General features: G+C 43.7%; 1 long non-coding RNA gene across 3 annotated transcripts in view; it reads left to right on the top strand.

Annotated features, from left to right (window-relative positions):
• The window catches only part of LOC105484687 (uncharacterized), a 135,213-nt gene that overhangs the window by 23,461 nt on the left and 85,944 nt on the right, over positions 1-25,808 (top strand). For all 3 annotated transcript variants that reach the window (XR_011612493.1, XR_011612491.1, XR_011612485.1), the window contains one exon: positions 5,258-8,423. This is a non-coding gene — a long non-coding RNA (uncharacterized lncRNA). The remainder of the gene's footprint in view (positions 1-5,257; positions 8,424-25,808) is intronic.

Here is a 25,808-nt window from a genome sequence, read left to right as displayed (position 1 = left end):
CCCCCACACACACTCTCTCCCTCTCTCTCTCTCTGTCTCTCTGTCTCTCTTTAGAGATAGGGTCTTAGTATGTTGCCCAGGCTGGAGTGCAGCGGCTGTTCACAAGTGTGATCATAGCACACTACAGCCTGAAACTTCAAGTGGTCCTCCCACCTCAGCCTCACAGGATTGGTGGGATTACAGTTGCGCACCACTGTGCCTGGCTGAACATAAGGATAGATTACAAAGTGATTTGGGGCTATGACTTTCAAGGATTTCAAAGATTTGAGTGACATTGCTGTAGCTAAAATACGTCCATTCTTTTATTTATTTAAAAAGAGTTTATTACTTATTGTATCTATAAAAAGAAAAGTAGTGATATAATTATACCAAACTGTTTCATTATAATAATAAGTCATCCACAAACCCATTAACTAATAACAGGAAAATAAACCCGTTTCATCTCATTAATCTCATTAAAGAATGTATTTCTAATAAAACTTTATGTTGAATGATTGTCAAAGTTTATAATATACTTATGATGTTTTGATTAATTGTGTACTATGAATAACTGGAATTTACTACTACTTGATCCAGAGGAATTTTTCTTTGTATACCTAGAGGATGATGGTCACAATTTTTTTTCTATTTTAAATTTTAATTTATTATTATTATTATTATTATTATTGTTATTATTATTATTATTATTTTTTTGAGACGGAGTCTCGCTCTGTCACCCAGGCTGGAGTGCAGTGGCTGGATCTCAGCTCACTGCAAGCTCCGCCTCCCGGGTTCACGCCGTTCTCCTGCCTCAGCCTCCTGAGTAGCTGGGACTACAGGCGCCCGCCACCTCGCCCGGCTAGTTTTTTGTATTTTTTAGTAGAGACGGGGTTTCACCGTGTTAACCAGGATGGTCTCGATCTCCCGACCTCGTGATCCGCCCGTCTCGGCCTCCCAAAGTGCTGGGATTACAGGCTTGAGCCACCGCGCCGGCCTTAAATTTTAATTTATATCCATAGTTTTGTGGATGAGATATGTGAAAGGGTTATTAATAAAAGCTTTTTTTTTTGAGACAGAGTCTCACTTTGTCACCCAGGCTGGGGTACAATGGCATGATCTCAGCTCACTGCAACCTCCAACTTCCAGGTTCAAGTGATTCTTGTGCCTCAGCCTCCCGAGTAGCTGGGATTACAGGTGCTCACCACCATGCCCAGCTAATTGTTGTATTTTTAGTAGAGATGGGATTTTCCCATGTTGGCCAGGCTGGTCTTGAACTCCTGACCTCAGGTCATCTGCTGGCCTCAGCTTCCCAAAGTGCTGAGATTACAGCCATGGGCCACTGTGCCTGGCCAATAAAAGCTTTTGAAGCATAAAAACAAATTTCATTTATAATTGGTGGGTAAAACAAAAACTTGCATCCAAATGTTTATAGCAGCCTTATTCATTTTTTTTTTTTTTTTTTTTTTTTGAGATGGAGTCTCGTTCTGTCACCCAGGCTGGAGTGCAGTGGCTCGCTCCACTCACTGCAACCTCCGCCTCCTGGGTTTACGCCATTCTCTGCCTCAGCCTCCTGAGTAGCTGGGACTACAGTGCCTGCCACCACTACAGGCGCCTGCCACCACTACAGGCGCCTGCCACCATGCTCGGCTAATTTTTTGTATTTTTAGTAGAGACGTGGTTTCACCATGTTAGCCAGGATGGTCTTGATCTCCTGACCTTGGGATCTGCCCACCTCCGCCTCCCAAAGTGCTGGGATTACAGACGTGAGCCACCGCGCCTGGCTATAGCAGCCTTATTCATAATAACCAAAAAGTGGAAACAATTCAAATGTCCACCAGCTGATGAATGGATAAACAAAATGTGGCATAGCCATACAATTGAATATTATTGGACAGTAAAAGGAATGAGTACTGATTCATTCTACAACATGGGTGAACCCTGAAATATTATGCTAAGTGAAAGAAGCCAGTCACAAAAGATTACATATTATATGATTCCATTTGTATGAAATGTTCAGAATAGGCAAATTTATGGAGATAGAAAGTAGATCAGTGGTTGCTTAGGGCTGTAGTAGGGGAGGAGACAATGAGGAATGAGTGCTAATGATTACTAGGTTTCTTTTTGGGGTAATGGGATGATGAGGATGTCTTAAGGCTAATTGTACCTGTGGTTACAGGCTGTAAATACGCTGAAAACCATTAAGTTGCATTCTTTAAATGGAAAAATTATATGGTTTTTTTTTTTTTTTTTTTTTTTTTTGAGACGGAGTCTCACTCTATTACCCAGGTTGGAGTGCAGTGGCGCAGTCTCAGCTCACTGCAACTTCTGTCTCCTGGGTTCAAGTGATTCTCCTGCCTCAGCCTCCCCAGTAGCTGGGATTACAGGTGCACACCACCATGCCTGGCTAATTTTCTTGTGTTTTTAGTAGAGACGGAGTTTCACCATGCTGACCAGGCTGGTCTCGATCTCCTGACCCTGTGATCCACCCACCTCGGCCTCCCACAGTGTTGGGATTACAGGCGTGAGCCACTGCACATGGCCTGTATGTGTTTTATATCTCAATAAAGCTGTTAAAATATCTGTGGGAGGTTGGGCACAGTAGCTCATGCCAGTAATCCCAGCACTTTTTTTTGTTTTTGTTGTTTTTTTTTGAGATGGAGTCTCATTTTGTCACACAGGCTGGAGTTCAGTGGCGAAATCTTGGCTTACTGCAACCTCCGCCTCCTGGGTTCAAGTGATTCTCCTGCCTCAGCCTCCCAAGTAGCTGGGACTACAGGAGCATGCCACCACGCCCGGCTAATTTTTTGTATTTTCAGTAGAGATGGGGTTTCACCGTGTTAGCCAGGATGGTCTTGATCTCTTGACCTCATGATTCGCCTGCCTTGGCCTCCCAAAGTGCTGGGATTACAGGTGTGAGCCACCATGCCCAACCTAATCCCAGCACTTTGGGAGGCCGAGGGAGGAGGATCACTTAAGGCCAGGAGTTCAAAACCAGCCTGGGTAACATAGTGAGAACCCAGTCTCTACACTTTTGTAAAAAAAAAAAAAAAAGTAAAAAGTTAGCTGGATGTGGTGGCACATACCTGTAGCCTCAGCTACTTGAGAGGCTGAGGCAGAGAATCTCTTGAGCTCAGGAGTTTGAAGCCGCATGAGCTGTCACTGCACCACTGCACTTCAGCCTGAACAACAGAACAAGACCCAGTCTCCCCCACCCTCCTCCCAACCAGAATTCTGTGGAGTAAGTGAATGAAAACAGAATTTAAAGCAGAAATAAGAATGATAAAATATTCTGACTACAAAAGAAGATATTGTATATTTACAAAACACATCAATTCATTGCAACCATTTAAATTTGGGATTATAGCTACTTGGGAGGCTGAGGCAGTTGGATTGCTTGAGTTCAGGAGTTCAAGACTACAGTGAGCCATAATCTCCCCACTGTACTCTAGCTTGGATGAAGAGTGAGCCCCTGTCAAGTAAATAAATAATAAAATAAATAAAATAAAATAAAATATTTGAATGTCAAATCAGAAATTGCATAGGAGGGCTCAGTGAGGTGGCTCACGCCTGTAATCCTAGCACTTTGGGAGGCCCAGGCGGGCAGATCATCAGGTCAGAAGATCGAGACCAGCCTTGCCGACATGGTGAAACCCCGTCTCTACTAAAATACAAAAAATTAGTTGGGCGTGGTGGTGCACGCCTGTAGTCCCAGCTACTCAGAAGGCTGAGGCAGGGGAATTGCTTGAACCGGGGAAGTGGAGGTTGCATGAGCCGAGGTCATGCCACTGCACTCCAGCCTGGTGACAGAGCGAGACTCTGTCTCAAAACAAACAAACAAACAAACAAAAAGAAATTGCATAGGAGTATGTAGTTTTGTTTTTGTGGGTTTTTTTGTTTTGTTTTTTGTTTTTTTGAGACAGGATCTCGCTCTGGCACTGAGGCTGGAGAGCAGTGGCGTGATCCTGGCTCACTGCAGCCTCTGCCTCCTGGGTTCAAGTGATTCTCCCACCTCAGCCTCCTGGGTGGCTGGGACCACAGGCCTACGGCCACAAAACCACTTGCCTCGGCCTCCCAAGGTGCTGGGATTACAAGCATGAGCCACCATGCCCAGCCTGGTAGTTTTTATTTTAGGAGATTCTTAAGCAAAAAAGCCTGAAGCCCAGTGAATTGAATCTCCTAAAGAGAATGGCTAGATTAAATGAGAAAAGAGGACTAAAGAAGGAAAATTTCAGCCTAGCCAATGTGGCAAAACCCTGTCTCTACAAAAAGTGCAAAAATTAGCTGGGCATGGTGGTGTGTACCTGTAGTCTCAGGTACTCAGGAGGCTGAGGCAGGAGGATCACTTTGACCCAGTCTCATTTAAAAACAACAACAAAAACAAAAAGGAAAGACAGAAAATTAGGAATACTAGCATTGAAAGAAAATGCAGGAGAAATGGAGAAGTAGGACTGGAAACACAGAAGAACTGTTTCCAGCTAGAGGGTAGTGTCAAGCATCCCTCAGGATTGTGGAAGCTCAGGACTCAAACTCATCTGTGATTGGCAATTATGAAGTCTTTGACTCTGACACCACCCATTTCAGTGAATTAATTGCAGTCCAGTGCAGGGACTGATGGCTGGGAACAGGAGTTCAGAGAGGTTAGAGGCAAGAATCAGAGGGAGGAAGTGAAGACATCAACTGTGAACTACTTTCTTGAGAAGTTAGAACACAGAAATAATAGGGCAGTAGTTTGGTAACTTTTGGGAGAAGTGGTGTAAAGGTAGTTGTTACTACTTTGAAAATGGGATTGATTTGAACATAAACCAAAGGTAAAAAGCTGGTGAGTAAGAGAGTGAGTGAGACAGAGGAGGGATGCTCATTTCTGTCATATGCAAAATGTTCTGCAAATCAGCTAGCCTTGGCTGTGACCCCCGGGAAACCAGATGGGATGCCATCCCCCTTACTTCAGAATTGTGGCCTTTCTCTTCTGGTGAGTTAGGAATTTTACTCAGTACTTCTCAGGAATTTTACAAACTCTCATCTAGGCAGTGAGCCACTATCTTGATACTTAGTTTCCAAAACTGCTTGTTTCTACAGAGCTCATTTTCAATGTTGCTAATGTTTAGTGCTACAATAGGGATAGGGGTGTGGATGGACCAACAGGCTAGCTCAACGTTCTTTTGAATTTGGGTAAGTGACTGATTTAGGGTAAGAGTGGCTCCCAAATTTCTTGGGTAGGAGCAAAAAAGAGATTTTAAGGTTTTTTTTTTTTTTTTTTTTTTTTTTTTTCTCACCTTAGTTCTTTAGAACTATACTGGAAGAAACCAATTCACCTCAAATACCAAGGAAATGGGTGTGATGTAGGAGGCAGAAGAGTAGCCTTTTCCGTGCTGCCGGCAGAATGGAGACAGACCTGGGCTTGCACCCACCGCCCAGACCCAGGAGTGGATGGTTCAACGTGTACTGTAAGGCTAAAGAAGGTTGGCCAGGCATGGTGGCTCATGCATGTAATCCCAACACTTTGGGAAGCCAGCGCGGGCGGACCGCTCGAGCGCAGGAGTTTGAGACCAGCCTGGGCGACATGGCGAAACTCCATCTCTACAAAAATTACAGAAAAGCTGGGTGTGTTGGCACGCACCTGTAGTCCCAGCTGCTCTGGAGGTTGAGATGGGAGAATCACCTGAGCCCAGGAGGTGGAGGTCGTGTGAGCCCTGGTTGCACCACTGCCCTCCAGCCTGGGCGACAGAGACCCTGTTTCAATTAAAATAAAAGACTAAAGAAGGTCATGTGAAAGCTCACTGTGAACAGGATTCTTTTTTCTCTGTAGGTGCTTCATTGTTACTTCAGTTTACTTGAACTCATTTCATTGTTTTCACACTCTTATGAAATGCTCTCAACAATAACTGCAACAATAAATAGAGAAGAAAGGAAGTATTTAGTAATATCAAGAGAGGGCCGTGGTTAGCATGAAACATCTTGCGTTATTCACCACTGCAATGAGAAGAAAGACTGAGTAAAGGGAATTTCATCCATTTCTCAAGGCTTTAGAGAGCTACATGCTCCATTTGAAGGTCATATTGTACATGGTGAGGTCACATTAAGGGAACTGACTTCCTCCTCTAAATCCCCCTGATCTTTATCTATTTCTTTCCTTGGTTTTATGCTAATACTTTGAAGAATTGAAGAATGTTATGAGGTGGCCAGGGAATGCTATGGTTCCAGGTAAATGTATTTTCAAGGTCTTTGGCAGTCGGTAAACCATTTTCCAGGACATACTTTGGTGTAAGCCTGCTAGTCGTAACAGCAACAAGTATTAGCAGGATAAACTATCTTAGTTTTTTGAATTTATACTTAATATTGTTATTGTTATTGCATTGTTTTGTAGCTGAGATATTAAGTTCCCTGCTGTGTGCCGAGAGCATTGAGAACCCAAAGATAAAGAGGACACAGCCCCTCTAATCAGCTGTTCTTTCTAGGGCCCTGTGGCTCCTTGTCCTTGGGTGGAATTCAGGGGCCCATGAACTTTTATAGGAAAAGATTACAGTTTCACCACCCTCTAACTGCAATACAGTATTTCTTTCAGTTATCAATGGTAATGACAAGCCACAGGAATGGTAGCTATTCCCGTTTATACAGATCACTATTTGGAAATAATGGTAGTTATTTGACCTACCACTAGATCAATAACAAGGCGCATACGGTGTGACAGCCAATAAATGTTTGAATAGTTTGATAACTGTATTTCATAATTAGTTTTCTGCATATGCCTGTATCTGTTTTACCTTATTTTGAGAAGACTTTAGGAGGCACAAAAAAAAAGCCTAAGAACTCCTTTCTGTTTACTGTCTCATGAGGAAGACTAGACGCTTCAACAGATAAAATCAGTACAAAGTGGTGAGTGGCAGCTAGAAACATGCTCAGGAGCTGCGGAGCACAGGCTTGAGCTGAGATTCAGGGAAGGCTGGTGGAGAAGATTCCTGATCTGCATCTGGAATGAAGAAGAAACGGAAGCAGGAGGAGGTCATTTCCAGGGAGAGAACAGAACAGATCTTAGGACAGGAAATGGCCTGTGTGGAAGGCGGCTACTGAGAGTCAGGGCTTGCTTACTGTGCTAAGTCTTGGGGGCTCAAGAATGAATGAGGCACCTCCTAGGTGGTCAGTGTGCTCACTGTTCAGAACAATGTTTATGGGGACAGGGTGGAGAGGGGTACTGTTTGAAAAAGGAATTTTTTTTTTTTTGGACACGGAGTCTCACTCTGTCTCCCAGGCTGGAATGCAGTGGCACGATCTCGGCTCACTGCAATGTCTGCCTCCCAGGTTCAAGTGATTCTCCTGCCTCAGCCTCTCGAGTAGCTGAGATTACAGGCGTCCACCACCATGCCTGACTAATTTTTGTATTTTTAGTAGAGATGGGGTTTCACCATGTTGGCCAGGCTGGTCTTGAACTCCCAACCTTAGGTGATCCACTTGCCTTGGCCTCCCAAAGTACTGGGATTACAGGCATGAGCCAGCCACTGCACCTGGCTGCCTTTCTAGAATTTTATATGAGTGGAATCATACACCATGTGCTCTTCTTTTTGGTCTGGCTTCTTTCACATGGCATAATGCATTTGAGATCTGTTCATGCTGTTGCAAATCAGTTCATTCCCATTTTTTTGCCAAGCAGTATTTATTATAGAATTATATACTTTGAAAAGGGGAAAAAAATCAACCTTTGTTTTCATAAAACAAAATTTTAAAAAGGAGTGAGATTTTTAATGCTTATCAAATGGGAATACGAGTTAAAAATTGTTGAGAAATGCTGCTCCAGCGTGTGGTCAGAGTGCATTCCAGCCCAAGATTTTCTTACCGTCAGTGCTAAATTTGAGCACATTTGGAAGTATTTTAGACCTGAAAGAAGGCAGGACATCAAAACAACCACTAGAGCCGAGTGGGTCTTTGTAACCACAGACTCTCTGACGAAAAGATTTGTAAAGACTGCCTAATGAAGAGTTCAAAAAGCATTTTGTGTGTCATCTGTTTTCCTTACAGTCTCCTCACTTGGTAGATAAGGGGCAAGAATTATTTTCCATGTTGCATAAATAGGAAATGAGGTATAGCGAGTTTGAGATACTTATTACCCAAGATCCCAGGGAGTCAGAGGCAGACTGAGGACTGCAAAACGATCCCTCCCGGTCCCGAATCCTAGCCTTGCCAGTAGGCTGGGCTGAAAGCTTTAAAAAGAATACAGTAATTTCACTTTCACTTTCACTTTTGTTCTTGTTTGAGTTGTGATAGAATCTTTAATTTGAAGGAATGAAGGGTTTTCCTTTCCTTCTTTGTTTTTAAACTTCCCCCTCTTCTTGGTAAACACCAACATGTGTGTTAACTCTATCCAGTTGAACTCAACTGTTTTGTACCAGGCTCTTTTCCAGGCACTAAGGAGGCACTGATCTGGATAAATCCTGGAGGTTACTGTGAAGCAGGTAGGACAAAATGACCAAATGAGAATTAAATTACTTTTTTGGGGTCATGGAAGATTTGAAAATCTGGAGAAGCATGTGTGTCCTCTTTCCTCCCAAAACTGCACATAGTGTGTGTACACACACACACACACGTGTGCGTGTGTGGGCCCACATGATTTTGCAATGATTTTAGGGTGTTTAGAGATCCCCCTGGAGCTTGTGTGTAGGACTGGCCTTTGGATGAGTATTTTTGGCATAGAATGAAATAGTAATGCCTTGAAGGCAGCACAAAGTCATAGTCACTGAATAGAGAGAAAGATTCAGAGGATCCTGTGAGATGGGTGGGGCTGTTAGAGTTAGTGTTAGTGTTTTGATAGACACATGTACTGAGTTAGGAGGGTACTAATCTCTGGAAGGCAACATTCCAAGCAGAGGGCATGTCTGAGAAAGGTAGGAGGGGAGGGAAGCAGAAAAATGCAAAGCAACCTGAGAAACCCAGTTTGGCTGGAGGACAGATTATATGAAGAGGAATCTTCAGAAACACCCATAGAAAGGTAGGCAGGGGTCATATTGTGAGCGATGCTGTAAGCAAGGTGAGTAGTCTTGTATTGTTTTTATCTAGATTCACCAGTTAACATTTTGCTGTATTAACACTGGTTCTCCCTCCCAAACCCCCTTCCTAAACCATTTGAAAGTAAGATGCAGTCACAGTGGCCTTTACAGTTAAGTAACTGAAGAATAAGAATATTTTCCTACATAATCATAATATAATTATTACTTAAAGAAATTTAACCTTGGTTTTATACCATTACCTAACATACAGTCTATATTTGCTCTTCATAGCTCTTTTTTTTTTTTTTTGATTCCCGGATCTAGTTCAAAATCAGGCATTGCATCCAGTTGTCATGGCTTTAATCTTAATGCCTTCCCTGCACTGTTTTGGGAATATCTTGATACTGATATTTTTGAAGAGTCCACATCAGTTATTCTGCAGAATGTCTGTTGATTTGGCTTTGACTGTTTCCTCATGAGTAGATTCAGATTATACATTTTTGTTGATGTTGGGTTCTTCTCAGTGAATCACGTCAGATGATGTCAGCACAAGGCCTGCTCGTTTGGTTTAGGCAGCTTTCACTAGACTTTTTCATTGTAAAGGTACCTATCCCTTTTCTAATTAATAAGTAATATGTTGGGTGATAGTTTGTATGTGACTATCCTTTTCTCCAGTGACCTTTCACCCAATAGTTTCAGCATCTTAGATGATCCTTGCCTGAGACAGTAGTTTCAGTGGTGGCTGCAAACTTGTGGTTTTCCAATTCTATCATCACTTTTACATTTATTAATTGGCAATCTATGACTTCTTATAGCCACATAAAGATAATCCAGGAATTATCTGAACCTATGAATGTTACTTTATTTGGAAAAAGAGTCTTTGCAGATACAATTCAATTAAGAATCTTGAGATGAGGAAATTATCCTGGATTATCCAATGGGCCCTAAATCCAATGACAAATGTCCTCGGTGGAGGGAGATTTGAGACAGACAGGAGAAGAGAAGACACAAAGGAGGGAAGGAAGCAATGTGACCACAGAGGCAGAGGCTGGAGTGATGTAGTCACAAGCCGAGGAACGCCAACAGCCACCGGGAGCTGGAAGAGCCCGAGAATATATACTAATAGCTGGATTTAGGACTTCTGGTCTCTATAAATAGGAAAGAATAAATGTCTGGGTTTTTTTTTTTTCTTTTTTTTTTTTTTGAGTCAAGGTCTTGCTCTGTTACCCAGGCTGAAGTGCAGGGGCGTGATCACGGCTAACTGCAACCTTGACCTCCTGGTCCCGAGCAATCCAACTTATCTCAGTCTTGAGTAGCTGGGAGACCAGCCACCACACCCGGCTAATTTTTGTATTTTTTATAGAGATGAGGTTTCACAACATGTTGCCCAGGCTAGTCTCGAACTCCTGAGTTCAAGTGATCTGCCTGCCTTGACCTCCCAAACTGCGGGGATTACGGGCATCTGTTATTTTAAGCCACTCAGTTTTTACTATAGCCACAGGAAACCAATACAAAGGTCAAGGGAATTTTTTGTTTTTAAAATATACAGGCCAGGCTTAGTGGTTCATGCCGGTAACCCTAGCACTTTGGGAGGTCAAGGCGGGCGGACCACTTGAGGTCAGGAGTACAAGACGAGCCCGACCAACATAGTGAAAGCCCCCTCTCTACTAAAAATACAAAAATAAACTGGGCGTGGTGGTGGGAGTCTGTAATCCCAGCTACTTGTTCAAGAGAATCACTTGAACCCGGGAGGTAGAGGTTGCAATGAGCCGAGATAGCGCCACTGAACTCCAGCCTTGGTGACAGAGCAAGACTCCATCTCTCTCTCTCTCCCTCTCTCTCTCTCTATATATATGTGTGTGTGTGTGTGTGTGTACGTTTGTGTATGTATATATATACACACGCACACATATATACGCATATGTATATACACACACATACACACAAACAAAAGGTTTCCAGCACACCAGAAAGGCATTCTTTGTTTTTTCTCTCTCTCTCGTTTTCTCTCTCTATATACACACACACACACACACATCTATAGATACACACACACATATATACATATATATGTATACACATACACACACACATATATATAGAGAGAGATACACACACACACACATACACACGCACAAACAGAAGATTTCCAGCACACCAGAAAGGCATTCTTTCTGGTTTTTTTTCCCATTTATGTATCTCAGACAGGTCCAATAATTGAACCTGGAAAGATTGGAAATCTTCCTTTTGTCCCTCCCTTTCCCCTCTCCACACTACTCCACCCTGACCTCTCCTGGGGCAGTCTGGCCCTTATGAACCACACCAAAGGATCCTCTGGCTTCCGCTTGGGTTTGACCAGCTGGGAGCCTCAGCAGATGGAGGGAAGGTAGACAGCTTGGCTGTGTCCTCAAGTAGAAGGTCACTGGTTCTCTCAGCACGTCCTCTCTACATGCATGTCAGGGTCCCCATGACCACTCCCTTGCTGCACCCTTGAGGCCTTGGAATAGACACGCTGCTTGCCAGCCCCAGGAACCTGCACTTTTCCTTGGGGTTTTCTGTACCCTGTCTATATTTACAAATAGCCTCTTTATTAAATCCTCTTGGAATTATGCAGAGTTGAATATGCCATCTACTTCTCTGTGGGGACTCTGACTGGTGGTGATACACTTTGAAAGGACGGAAAACCTTGAGTCTCTGGACATTTCTATGGTGTTTCACATTCAGCATTGCTGGTATTATAGATAAATACCTGTCGGATAGTTGTATCATTTTCACACTCAATCATTTTTCAGTAAAAGTGCTTCGGACTACCATTAATATTCAAGGTCCTTGTGTTTTTTCTTAGACCTCCCTAAGTCTCATATCTTATGCTATTTGCTAAATGATTGTATTTTTAAAAAAAATTTTAATATTTTAAATTTTTTCTTATTTTTTCATCACTCTCAGGATGTGATTACATTCTTTATTAATATATTCTTTCTTCCACTTCTTGCCCACAAGTACCATCTTGATCATGAGTAAATAATAGCATTAATTTAAAAATTTCATCTCATAGTTGTATGTTTTTTTCCTCCTAAGAACTTCAGGAAACAACATATGTTTTAAGTTATTTGTATACGTGTCACGGTCACTTGTTTGGTAATTAAATACTGTGTCCTTTGAATGCCTGTGGAAAGCTGTCTTCCCTGATACCTCTCTCTCAAGATAGCCATGAGCCACAATTCTGATTATCAGTGCAGAGTGGAGCTCCAACTTTTTATTTTTTATTTTTATTTTAGAGATGGAGTTTTATTCTGTTGCCCAGGCTGGAGTGCAGTGGCACAGTCATGGCTTACTGCAGCCTTGAACTCCTGGGTTCAAGCAATCCTGCTGCAGCCTCCGAGTAGCTGGGACTACAGGTACATGCTACCATACCAGCTAATTTTTTTTTTTTTTTTTTTTTGAGACAGAGTCTTGCTCTGTAGCCCAGGCTGGAACATAGTGGCATGATCTCAGCTCACTGCAACCTCTGCCTCCCAAGTTCAAGCAATTCTCCTGCGTAGCTGGGATTACAGGCATGCACCAGCATGCCTGGCTAATTTTTGTATTTTTAATAGAGATAGGGTTTCACCATGTTGGCCAGGCTGGTCTTGAACTCCTGCCCTCGTGATTCACCCATCTCAGCCTCCCGAAGTGCCAGGATTACAAGTGTGAGGCACCGCGCCCGGCTAATTTTTGTATTTTTAGTAGACATGGAATTTCACCACATTGGCCAGGCTGATCTTGAACTCCTGACCTCATGATCCGCCTGCCTCGGCCTCCCAAAGTGCTGGGATTGCAGTTAATTTTTTTAAAAAGTTTTTGTAGAGACAAGATCTTGCTATATTGGCTAGGCGAGTCTCAAACTCCTGGCCTCAAGTGATCCTCCTGACTCAGTTTCCCAAAGTGCCGAATTACAGGTGTGAGCCCACTGTACCTGACTCAACTTTTAAAATTTAGACTAAAAAATATTGTATATAGTCTTTACTACTGCATAGCTTCCTAGTCATATCACCTTTTAGATTTTGTTAAATATAAGATAAATATAGACAATGGTGAAACAAGAATATTACTGACATTGGGATCTTCCAGCCTTGGCCTCCTGAAGTATTGCGATTACAGGCATGAGCCACTATGCCACTATGCCCAGCCTGTTTATCATTTTCAAATGAAAATCCTGACATAAGACCATTTCCAAGCTCTAACTCTGGTGAGGCGTGGCAATCTCCAAACTTGGCTGCCTTGTTTTGTGGGTGAGGTTGACTCCTGCAGTATGAAACCTCCCCGCACAGCCTTCCATGCTTAGTTTGCAAAGCACATGCTATGAGCAACTCAGATTGATTGTAATCAAAATTAAACGTAGACAGTGCCAACTGGGGAGCCAGAATACACGATAGTTTGGGGTTGCCTTAGTCAAGGATGGCACACTGCAGATGAAGAGGACAACTAGGATTACTTGGGAAAAAATAGAATAGATTCTAAACATTCACGGGACATCTGCTGTGTGCCAGGCACTGTTGTCTAATTTTTTCATAGGTTCTTTTATTTTTTGAGACAGAGTCTCACTCTTGTTGCCCAGGCTGGAGTGCAATGGCATGATCTTGGCTCACTGCAACCTCTACCTCCTGGCTTCAAGCTCCTGCCTCAGCCTCCTGAATAGCTGGGACTACAGGCACCTGCCACCATGCTCAGCTAAGTTTTGTATTTTTAGTAGAGACGGGGTTTCACCATGTTGACCAGGCTGGTGTGAAACTTCTGACCTCAGGCGATCCGCCTGCGTCAGCCTCCCAAAGTGCTGGGATTACAGGCGTGAGCCACTGCGCCAGCCTTTTTTATTTTTATTATTATTATTTTTTGAGACAGAGTCTTACTCTGTCACCCAGGCTGGAGTGCAGTGGTGCGATCTCAGCTTACTGCAACCTCCACCTCCCGGGTTCAAGTGATTCTCGTGCCTCAGCCCCCAGAGTAGCTGGAATTACAGGTGTATGCCACCACCACTGGCTAATTTTTTGTTGTTGTTGTATTTTTAGTAAAGACAGGATTTCGTCATGTTGGCCAGGCTGGTCTCAAACTCCTGAGCTCAGGCAATCCGCCCACTTTGGCTTCCCAAAGTGCTAGGATTACAGGCGTGAGCCACCGCTCCCAGCCCATAGGTTCTTACATAATGTTCACGACCATCCCGATTATCTTCTTTTTCCATCTTTGAAACTGAAGCTTTAAGGAGTGAAGCATGGAGTGAGGATTTGGACCTGTGACTCCTGACCCCTTACCTAGCTAATCTCTCCAGCCACCCACAGAGCACAGCACTTGCAGACAGGCCCTGGGTTTGCTGCCTGGCTTCTTTAGTGACCAGCTGCGAGGTTTCAGACATCATTTTCCCGTCTCTAAAATAGGGATGATGCTCCACAGGGTGTTTAGCAGGTTGAATGTGGTCATGTATGAGAAAGCACTGAGCCTCTTGCCTCTCTAAAATGACCTCCCCTGGTCAATTTCATTATCCTGTTTGTTTCCTCCATACCAAGCACCCAGTCTGCAATTATCTTGTTTGTAATCAGGTTGTCCTGTTTAAAACATGTGCTTCCTAAGGGAAGGGACTCAGCCTGTTTGTCTTCCCTGCTACATTCTCAGCAGCACTTAACATAGTCCTTGGCACACAGTAAATGCTCAATAAATATTTTGTTGTCTCCCTACCTCCTCATCTACTTATCATTTTCTTTCTTTTTTCTTTTCTTTTCTTTTTTTTTTTTTGAGACAGAGTTTCACTCTTGTTGCCCAGGCTGGGGTGCAATGGCACGATCTCGGCTCACTGCAACATCTGCCTCCTGAGTTTAAGCGATTCTCCTACCTCAGCCTCCTGAGTAGCTGGGATTACAGGCATGCACCACCACACTGAGCTAATTTTGTATTTTCAGTAGAGACGGGGTATCTCCATGTTGGTCAGGCTGGTCTCGAACTCCTGACCTCAGGTGATCCACTTCCCTCGGCCTCCCAAAGTGCTGGGATTACAGGCGTGAGCCACTGCGTCCAGTCTTGCTTATTTTCTAAAGCAGGGGCCCGCAAACTGTAACTCAAGGGTCACCTCTGCCTGTCACCTGTTTTTACGTGACTTGTAAGCCAAATGATTTTTACATTCTTTTTTTTTTTTTTTTTTTTGAGACAGAGTCTCGCTCTGTCGCCCAGGCTGGAGTGCAGTGGCGTGATCTCGACTCACTGCAAGCTCCGCCTCCTGGATTCTCGCCATTCTCCTGCCTCAGCCTCCCAGGCAGCTGGGACTACAGGCGCCTGCCACCACGCCCGGCTAGTTTTTTTTTTTTTGTATTTTTAGTAGAGACAGGGTTTCACCGTGTTAGCCAAGATAGTCTCAATCTCCTGACCTCGTGATCCACCTGCCTCGGCCTCCCAAAGTGGTGGGATTACAGGTGTGAGCCACCGCGCCCGGCCGATTTTTACATTCTTAAACGGGTGGGGAAAAAAAGAATTTGTGACATGAAAATTGTGCAAACTTCAGATTTCTGTGTACGTACGTAAACTTTTAATGGAACACAGCCGTGTCCATTGACATATTGTCTATGGCTGCTTTCAAACTACAGTGCAGAGGTGAGTAGTTGCAACAGAGATCATATGAACCACAAAGCTTAAAATATTCACTATTTGGGTGTTTACAGAAAAAGTTTGCCTATTCTTGTCCTAAAAGATAAATAGAAATTGTTTGAAAACTAATAGTCACTCTGTTTCTTTACCCTCAGTTATTCATGTGCTTACCTTATTGTCTTTCATTCAGACATTTATTTATTCAACAAATATTTATTGAGCATTCACTTCTTCTACCAAATAGATCAAGGGACTCAGTTCTGTTTGCCCTCCCATAGTTGGCAGGTGTGTCAGAGAATTGGGGGAATGTAGCCCTAGTGATGGTGACTGAATTTGTGTTAACCCATCAGCTCCGTACTCCTTTGTTATAGTGGCATATGGTGGCTGTTGAATAGAAAGAAGCCACATACATCCCACGGGGCTTGAACCGAAGCTTTTGGCATGATGAATATTGAAGCGCTAGGCAGGGTCTCATAAATGGAGGCCTGTTCTTTTAGATCAGGATTTTCTTTTTCAGTCTGGGACTCACCTGTTACTCTAGGCTCTGAAGCTCTGATCTCTGCTTTCGTCTCTCTGTCTTCTGCATCTCACAGTGTAAATATAACTAAAACATCTGCGGGCGTCCTTCTTCCTCTTCCCCTATGGTTTCCATTTCCTCTGTCCTCTGTCCTGGCTGTTAAAACTACATTAGCTACGAAGGGGATCAGAGGAATGAGAAATAGTAGTTATCAATATTTGTTAAGTGCCCAGCACAAGCATTTTCATTTTTAATCTTTTCTTTAAAAGGTGGGTACTTTTATTGTTCTCCTATGTTACAGATGAAAAAACTGTGGCTCAGAGGGGCAAAGCAATTTGCCCAGTGTAACATACCTGTGAAGCAGTGAAGCCTGGAATTTGAACCCAGGCATTGTGACTCCAGAGATGGAGCTCTTAAGTATGGTGACAGATCAGGCCTATCTGCATATTCTATGACAGGAAAGCAGTGTGGGTGGAAAATAGGGGTGCCTTCCTTTTTTTTTTGTAATGGCATTTTGGCAACTCCCTCAGGTAGATATCAAAGAGAAAATTGGTAGTCAGACCAGTCGCCCTGCATCTCAGAAAAAACATTTTCTACCAAAGGGACTTGGAGGTGCTAACAGGCCAGAAAAAAACTGGATGAGGGACAAAAAAGATTGACACATGTGCTTTCTGCCGGTGTGGAGTTATCATGACTTTGCAAAATCAAACATCTTGAAGAAACATCAAAACATCTTGACATCTGACAAACCAGGTTGTTTCTCAGGATTGACTCAGACAATGATTGTCCAGAATACCAGGCCATAAATTTAACAGAACTGACCCAACCAGCAATGCCCGAAGTGCCTGTGGAATGTTAATCATGTTACTAGAAAAAAGGAGTGGTCAAATAAGTATGGGGACGTAGAGTTAAACAAGGGTAAGCAGGATCTTGATTGTGTGAACTTCTGTGACCCTCCAAGAGGGTCAGATATGGATGGCAAGATATGGATGGCAATTATCAGACCTCGGCCATATGTCAATGACTATCTCAGGGGACTGGTGTTCTGAGTGTTCCAGGGAACTCCTTTTGGGCAATGCTGCTTTAAAAAGCCTTTCCCTTTTCCTTTCAGCTTAAGAAATCCCAAACTTGTTTGTGATTTCAGAGCAGTGTCTTGTGTCAATTCATTGCTGCTTCTAGGCTAGGAAGGGAAAAGGGTTGCCATGTTTCCAGTGATGAAAAAACTTTGTTAGGAAAGATGTTGAGATTAATAATACAAAATTAGATTGGAGTTTTTTGAGAGCCTTTCAGTTATTCAGCAGTGATGTCTCAGTAAAAGTGGAAGTCAACTGGGAACATGTAAACCTTTCTGGAGTGTTAATGTTTCACATAGTTTAGTTTGCTTAGTCTTTTACATATTGTTCAAACCATTAAGTTAGACCTCAGAATATAAAGCATGTTTATTTTCTAATGATAAAAGAAACACACATTTATGTGACTAAGATGTGGGAATTGTAGCCCTGGGCTCTGGTTATGTAAACATGGGAATGTGTGGAATTTACTCATAGTTTACAGGAAGTAAGGTGTCATTGTTTGGATAGTTTCCCGTCATAAAAAATTATCTAATTCGATTTTAAAATAGTAACCTTAGATGTTGTTTTTCTACTCAGAAATTCATAGGAAACCCAAAATTGTATGTTTTTTTCTTTTCCTTTTCTCTGTTTTTGTGAAAGAATTTTCTGTATTTTCTACCGAAAAGAAATTAGATATTTCTGTTCCTGGCAGTGCACAATGTAATGATGTATATATTTACCACATGCACATGTGTAGGTGACCTGACATTAAATGTAGGGAAACTCTGTGTTGATTTCAGTGATGAGCTCCACGTACACAAAACCATCCTCCTTACTTGGTCATTTCCACAACTTCCAGTCCTGAGAACTGGTCACTCCAGCAGGTTTCAAGTAATAATCTGTGGCTGTCAAACGATTTTACTTGAAGCATTTTTGGCTTGTACTTCATTATAAGCTTGCATTTAAAACCAGAGGCAGGCCGGAAGCAGTGGCTTATGCCTGTAATCCCTAAATTGATTTTTGGGGATTTTGGGGAGGCCGAGGCAGGTGGATCACCTGAGGTCAGAAGTTCGAGACCAGCCGGATCAACTTGGTGAAACCTCATCTCTACTGAAAATAAAAAAAGTTACCCGGGCACGATGGTGGGTGCCTGTAGTCCCAGCTACTCAGGAGGCTGAGACAGGAGAATCACTTGAACCCGGAGGTGGAGGCTGCAGTGAGCCAAGATCGCACCACTGCACTCTAGCCTGGGCGACAGAGTGAGACCTTGTCTCAAAACAAAATAAAACAAAAATAAATGAAAATTAAAATTTTTTTCTTTCCTCCCTCCCTCCCTCCCTCCCTCCCTTCCTTCCTTTTTTTTGCAACAGAGTCTCGCTCTGTCACCCAGACTGGAGTATAGTGATGCGATCTTGGCTCGCTGCAATCTCTACCCCCCAGGTTCAAGTGATTCTCCTGCCTCAGCCTCCTGAGTAGCTGAAACTACGGGCACATGCCACCACGCCCAGCTAATTTTTGTATTTTTAGTAGAGAGGGGGTTTCACCATGTTGTTCAGGCTGGTCTCGAACTCCTGACTTCGTGATCTGCCCATCTCGGCCTCCCAAAATGTTGGGATTACAGGCATGAGCCACCGCGCCTGGCCAAATTTTTTTTTTTTTTTTTTTACTGTGGTACAACGTAAAACATAAAATGTACCAATTTTACCATGTTAAAGTGTACAATTGAGTGGCATTTACTACATTCACAATGCTGTACAATCATCACCACAATCTAATTCCAGGGTAGTTTTATCACCCCAAAGGGAAACCTCACACCTATTGAGCAGTCTTCCCTGTTTTTCTCCTCCCTCCAGCTTTGCTCTCTCCATGGATTTGCCTATTCTGGAAGTTTCAAACAGAATTGAACAATATGTGGTCTTTTGTGACTGGCTTCTTTCACTTAGTATACTGTTCTCACAGTTCATCCACACTGTAGCACGTATCAGCATTTCATCCTTTATATGGCTGAATAATATTCCATTTTTGGGGGGTATTACCGTTTGCTTATCCCATCATCAGTTGATGGATATTTGGGTTGTTTCCACCTTTTGGCAATTGTGAATAGTGTTACCATGAATGTTTCATGTACACGTTTTTATTTGAAAACCTGTTTCTAATTCTTTTGAGTATAGATCTAGAATTGGAAATGGTGAGTCACATGGCTATACTGCTTACCTTAGTGAGTCAACACTGACCTGTTTTTCTCTTATCCTTTTTTTTTTTTTTTTTTTTTTGAGATGTGGTCTTACTCCATTGCCCAGGCTGGAGTGCAGTAGCACAGTCACAGCTCACTGCATCCTCAACCTCTGAGCTCAAGCAGTCATCTCACCTCAGCCTCCTGAGTAGCTGGGAGTATAGATACACACCACCATGCCTGACTAATTTTTATTTTTAATTTTTTTTGTACAGACAATGTCTCACTTTGTTGCCCAGGCTGATCTTGAACCTCTGGACTCAAGCGCTTCTCGCATCTCAACCTCCCAAAATGTTGGTACTATAGGCCTGAGCCACCATGCCTGGCCTCTCTTATCTTTTAAATGCCTTTCTAAAAATAAAAATGCACCACAAAATATCAATCATGAGACCAGGGTTAAAGAATGTTTATATTTCTGGACTGAATATTAAAAGCCTAAGATGTTTCCTTGAGGTCAAAATTCATTCAGAATACTTTGCTAAATGAACAGACAAAGAAGGCAGAAGCCACTTATATTCATTTGCTTCTTGCCATCCTTGGCTTTTTCCTAAAACATTTGGCCTTTCACAAAATTCAGTATCTCGAAAGATGATGGTTATAAATAGATGATACCGTCACTCTCCACTTTGGTTTTGTGCTTTTTCTGGGTCAGACGGAAGCTCTCTAATCTCTTTTGTGATTTGGTTAAATGTAGAGTAATCCAGCGGCAAATCCGAGTTAGCTGCTCATCTTCCTTTTTATGTTTACTTTTGCTTAAATATCATGGTTCCCTAGGGCAGGGTAAAAGGATGACAGATAATGCTGATAATTTCCCAGCATGAAATTTGCTGGTGAGGATCCTAGTCCCAGCTAAAAATGAACAATAATGCAAAGTCTGACTGCCACAGACAGTGAGCTCCACAGAAGGGTATAAGAGCTAGTGAAAAACAAAGTGTTTTCCTATTCATACCCCCCACAGCACAGAGCTCCCCAGTCACCAAAACGTGTGGGGTTTCTTCCCCCACCAACCAGGCAATTCCCCAGCAGACACCAACGGGCTGTCCTATGATTCAATTTAATTCTGGAGTTAGAATCAGATCCTGCGGGTTAAGGGCTCCGTCCCACAGACTGCTCCTATTTCAGATGCCAATTGCAAGTCCATAGCATGTTGTCACCTGTACTTCTGGGTTTGTGTGTTTGCTTTTGTTTTTTTTTTTTGAGACAGGGTCTTACTCTGTTGCCCAGGATGAGTACAGTGTTGGCTCACTGCAGCCTCAATCTCCTGGGCTCAAGTGATCCTTCCACCTCAGCCTCCTGAGTAACTAGGACCACAGGTACGTGCCACCATGCCTGGCTAATTTTTTATTTTTTATAGAGATGGGGGTCTTACTACGTTGCCCAGGGTGGTCACAAACTCCCGGAACTCAGCACCCACCTTGGCCTCCCAAAGTGCTGGGATTACAGGTGTGAACCATTGTGCCCAGCCCACCTATGCTTCCAACCTACAGGCTATAAATCAAGTTACCAGGACCCCTTTCTCAGGTTCCATTAATTAGCTAGGATGTCTCACAACTCAGGGAAACAGTTACTCACATTTACTGGCTTGTTATGTTAATAAAGGCTGCAGACGAGCAGCCTGATGAGGAGATGCACAGGGCAAGGCAGGTGGAGAGGAACACAGAGCTTCCTTCCATGTGCTCCCAGGTGCTCCACCCTCCAGACACCTTCACACGTCCAGGAGCCTGGAAGCTCTGCGAGCCCTGTCCTTTGAGTTTTTACAGAGGCTTCATTACAAAGACACAATTGATTACATCATTGGCCATTAGTGAATAACTCAGCCATCAGTACTCTCTCTCCCGCTCCCTGGAGGTGAAGGTGGGGTGGAGATAAAAGTTCCAACCATCCAATCACATGGTTGGTTCCCTTGGCAACCAGCCCCCTTTGGGAGGCTACCAGAGTCCCCAACCATCAACCATCTCATTAGCATACAAAAATACTTATCCCTGCAGAGATTCCAAGAATTTTAGGAGCTGTGTGTGCCAGGAAACTGGGACAAGGACCAAATACATAGTTCTTACATAAATCACAACATCACAAGGGTATGTAGCCCATTCATGAATATGCAGCTCCTCATTGGTTAACTGCTCTTTGGTGGCCCAACCTTCCCAACACTTTCCAGGTTTAGGGAAATAGTTTAGGAATTTTTCTCCATGAGAGGTCTGCTCTCACCTAGGACTTAGATCCCAAATATTGAACAATCAGTATGGTGCAGGCATCAACCAGTCTGCGCACAGGACCTGGGCTATGGTATAATGCAGCAGGTTCTGAATTCCGTCCCCCATCCCACCACCCCACCACCAGGCTCAATGCTGTAGTTGCTGGAACATGAAGTTTCTGGGTCCTGGGACTGGGGTTAAAGAGGCAGTGACCATGGGAGGGTATGTTAGGGTATCGGCTATTTACCAACCGATACAGAAGTAGAAGTATTTTATTTTCTATTTATTTATTTAATTTTGTTTTTAAGATGAAGTTTTGCTTTTGTTGCCCAGGCTAGGGTGCAATGGTGCAATCTCAGCTCTCTGCAACCTCTGCCTCCTGGGTTCAAATGATTCTTCTGCCTCAGCATCCCAAGTAGCTGGGATTACAGTTGCCCACCATGCCTGGCTAACTTTTTGTATTTTTAGCAGAGACGAGGTATCACCATGTTGGCCAGGCTGGTCTTGAATGCGCCCGGCCCAGAAGTATTTTAATGTTTACACAGCCAGTATGACTGCACTGATGTGCTACGAGGATTCTATTACTAGAACTATCTTTCCCCACCATCCTTAACCATAAATCTTCAGGATCAAGATTCTGCTATCTTACTCTACTGTCTTTCCACAAGTAGTTACCCCTTTTCCTATTCGAGAAGGCATCATTGTGCCTCCGTAAGAGATGACCCTTCTACCTACAGCAGTCTAGGAACGTTACTGTTTCTTGGTTTCTGTGGTTCCTTGTTCTTTCAGGAATATCTTCCTCTATCCATTTTACTTGATATCGCCATCAACTTTTTTTTCTAAAGCCTCAGTTACACTTGGTCATTGTCCTGCTTAATAGCCATCAGTGTGTGTCTGATGCCTAAAAATAAACAATCCCCCCACTTCCGGCAAGGGAAAGAAAATCACACATATAACTTTAGAATGACATTCTAGGCCTCGGTTTCATTCCCAACATCTTTTTCAGTGACAACTTCTCTTCGAATCCTTCTCCCTATGCATGGGAATGCATATTCTCCAAATACGCCCTGGCAATCACCATCTCTGTCTCTCAATTCCCTCCAAGTATTCTCTTGCTAAAATCCTATCATACTTGCTGGTTATTCCTTCCGTGTCACACCCTCTCCTTTTTTTGGAAGCTGTGGAGGAAGCATGTGAGCTAAGCTGAGCAGCCAGCCTTTTTCCGGGGTTGATGTGAGCATTTGGGGAAAGACCGTGACTGTCTGTGTGAACCTGGAGGCTGTGAGGCTGTGTGAGCCTGGAGCTGCCACGACCATTTATTCTACGGTGTGGCAAAACCTGTCGGAGAACAAACTCAACGCGGGAGCAGGGCCAAGGAGTCAAGGGATTTCAGGAATGTGCCCTGATAGGCATCAGTGAAACCCTGAGATCCCTCCTTGGATTTCTCTTCTGCTGGGGACAATACATTCCCTTTTTTTTTTTTTTTTGCCTAAATTAATTTGAGTTAGCCTTTTGTAGCCTGTGAGAACGAGGTGGCCCTTCTTCCAAGACGCGTGTCATACGCCAACTCCTTCTTGTGTTCCTGCCTCATTTTTCTCTGTCCTTTATTTGCACTGTTCTGCCACTGCCTTGGGGTGCGTTGTTTTGCACATGCTTCATCCTGCTAGGACGTAAGGGACTTCAGGAGGACAGATTCCTGGAGTGTCAAGGCCAGATTACATGGTTAATTAGGGAGGAAGTGGATGGTGGGTACTATGAGTGAGTTGCTCTTTTGTGAGATTAGACAGGAAGAAAGAAAGGCTGGTAGGAAAAGGCATAAGGGACGAGGCTCAAGGCTGGCTTAAGACTGACTCTAGAAGGCTCAAGAAGAAAAAAATTCAGCTCAGAGTAGATATGAGCATTCATGCTTTTAAACAAAAGGAAGTCAGGGAAGAGGGAGGAAGAAGGTATCAAAGAAAGAAAGTTGGCCGGGCGCGGTGGCTCAAGCCTGTAATCCCAGCACTTTGGGAGGCCGAGACGGGCGGATCACGAGGTCAGGAGTTCGAGACCATCCTGGCTAACACGGTGAAACCCCGTCTCTACTAAAAAATACAAAAAAAAACTAGCCGGGCGAGGTGGCGGGCGCCTGTAGTCCCGGCTACTCGGGAGGCTGAGGCAGGAGAATGGCGTAAAAACCCGGGAGGCAGAGCTTGCAGTGAGCTGAGATCCGGCCACTGCACTCCAGCCTGGGCGACACAGCGAGACTCCGTCTCAAAAAAAAAAAAAAAAAAAAAAAAAAAAGAAAGAAAGTTCACTGCAGAAATTCCATCTCAGGATCAGCAGGAGGGCTGGGAGAAGAGCTCAGAGAGGTTGGGGTTTGGGAAAGAGAAAAGGGTATTTATTCAGACATATGAATGGAGAAAATAATGTGTTAAGGTATGGTGACAATGTAACATGAAGAGGAGTTGAAGGAATACATACTTTATGATATTAATCTTGGCAAAGCAGCAAATCCTCAGTTTACTGGACATGTTATCTAAGGGTTTTAATTTAAGGCTATTTTCCTTAAAACTGCCTTAAGGATTTAACAGCTGTGTCTTTATTTTTCCTCATCACTTGTGGAGGTCACTTCTCATCAGCTTCCTAAAGGGTCTCCTTGTCTGTATTCTCTTTCCATATTAATCTCTTCTCTACTCAGTGTCAGGCATTCTGAAGTGTAAATCTTATCTTGTCACCTTCTCTCTTGAAACACTGCAAATCTTCTCAGAAATTCTCGAATGAAATTTTCAGTCCTTAGCTTAGCACATAGGCCCTATATTCTGGGGATACAGATGTCATAGCCTAGCATGGGGATATATGTGGCAAGCAGGCCCTGCCCACCTGTCCAGAACACCTTCAGCCACCTCTTTCCTGTCCCCTTGCTTCCCTAATCCCCACCTCACATTTCACACCTCCACAATACTGAAGTTACTTGGTATTTTCTGCCAAACTGTGTGCTTTTCCATCCCTTGAAATCTTTCTGTATGTTGCTTCAACTTAATTCAATAACATTCATTGAGCACAAAAAAGGTGTCTGTTGCTGTAGTGGGAGCTATAATAATCTTACTCAAACTGATTTACTAGGTTAACTCCTAACTTAGGTTAACTGCGGTGAAGGGATTGCCCTCCCTCTGTTGGAAGCCCCCCAGCCCGTCCCAGCTGGCAGGAAGGGGGCAGCCTGCAATCCCCAAGGGCAGGTCTGGGGCTGCCAGATGCTCCAGGCAGGAGGCCTGAGGGGGCTCACCAAAGCTTGCCCTGCAGGAGATGACAGTGCTGCCCCTAGCTTGTCTGCCTGGTACAGTGGTCCTTGACCTCCTATAGACATTTGCTGGTAATTCATGCAGGATCCCTGTCAGCTTCTTCTTGATGGCATCCTTGGAGCTGCCGTAGATCATTCTACTCTTAGGGGTGCAGACTGAGGTGCTCAGAAGATAAACACCAGGTCCTCCTCTTGGCTCTCTTTGGTCTCATAGGTTGCGTCACAGAGGACATAGTGGCAGTCCTTGTCTGGCAGCATCTTGACAATTGTGGTGTAGGAGTCGTCAACAGCCTACCCCACTTCACCTGCCAGGGTCCCCCTGCCCTCCTCAAGGATAATGATCTCGTCCCCACTCAGGCAGAGAGCACGACCTTCTTACGTGTCTTCACCTCCTCTGCTGTTGAAGACTTGTGCTCCTTCTTGTTATCATGTCATTGAACACCTTTTTTTTTTTTCTTTTTTCTTTTTCTCCTTTTTTTTTGTTTTTGAGACAGAGTCTTGCTCTGCCATCCAGGCTGGAGTGCAGTGGTGCGATCTCGGCTCACTGCAACCTCCACCTCCCAGGTTCAAGCAATTTTTATGCCTCAGCCTCCCGAGTAGCTGGGATTACAGGCACGCGCCATCACGCCTGGCTAAGTTTTGTATTTTTAGTAGAGACAGGGTTTCACAATATTGGTCAGGCTTGTCTGGGACTCCTGACCTCAGGTGATCCACCTACCTCAGCCTCCCAAAATGCTAGGATTACAGGCATGAGCCACCACACCTGGCCTCATTGAGCACCTTGATGATGCCATAAGAAACAGCCACACCCGATGCCATGATCCTGGAAGCAAAAAGGAGATGGCAGGGAGAGCCCCAGAAGAGGAGAATTGCTGCAGCTGCTGCCGGGATCAGAAGGAACCAAAAATTCTTATGAAGGCGCTGGGTTGAAGCATGAAATTCAAATGCAAGAATGGTACCTTTTACCTTTT

Source organism: Macaca nemestrina, chromosome 1 (genome assembly GCF_043159975.1).
Source record: "Macaca nemestrina isolate mMacNem1 chromosome 1, mMacNem.hap1, whole genome shotgun sequence".
NCBI lineage: Eukaryota > Metazoa > Chordata > Mammalia > Primates > Cercopithecidae > Macaca > Macaca nemestrina.
Note: the sequence above shows the minus strand (reverse complement) of the source record. Positions and strands in the feature narration are given on the sequence as shown.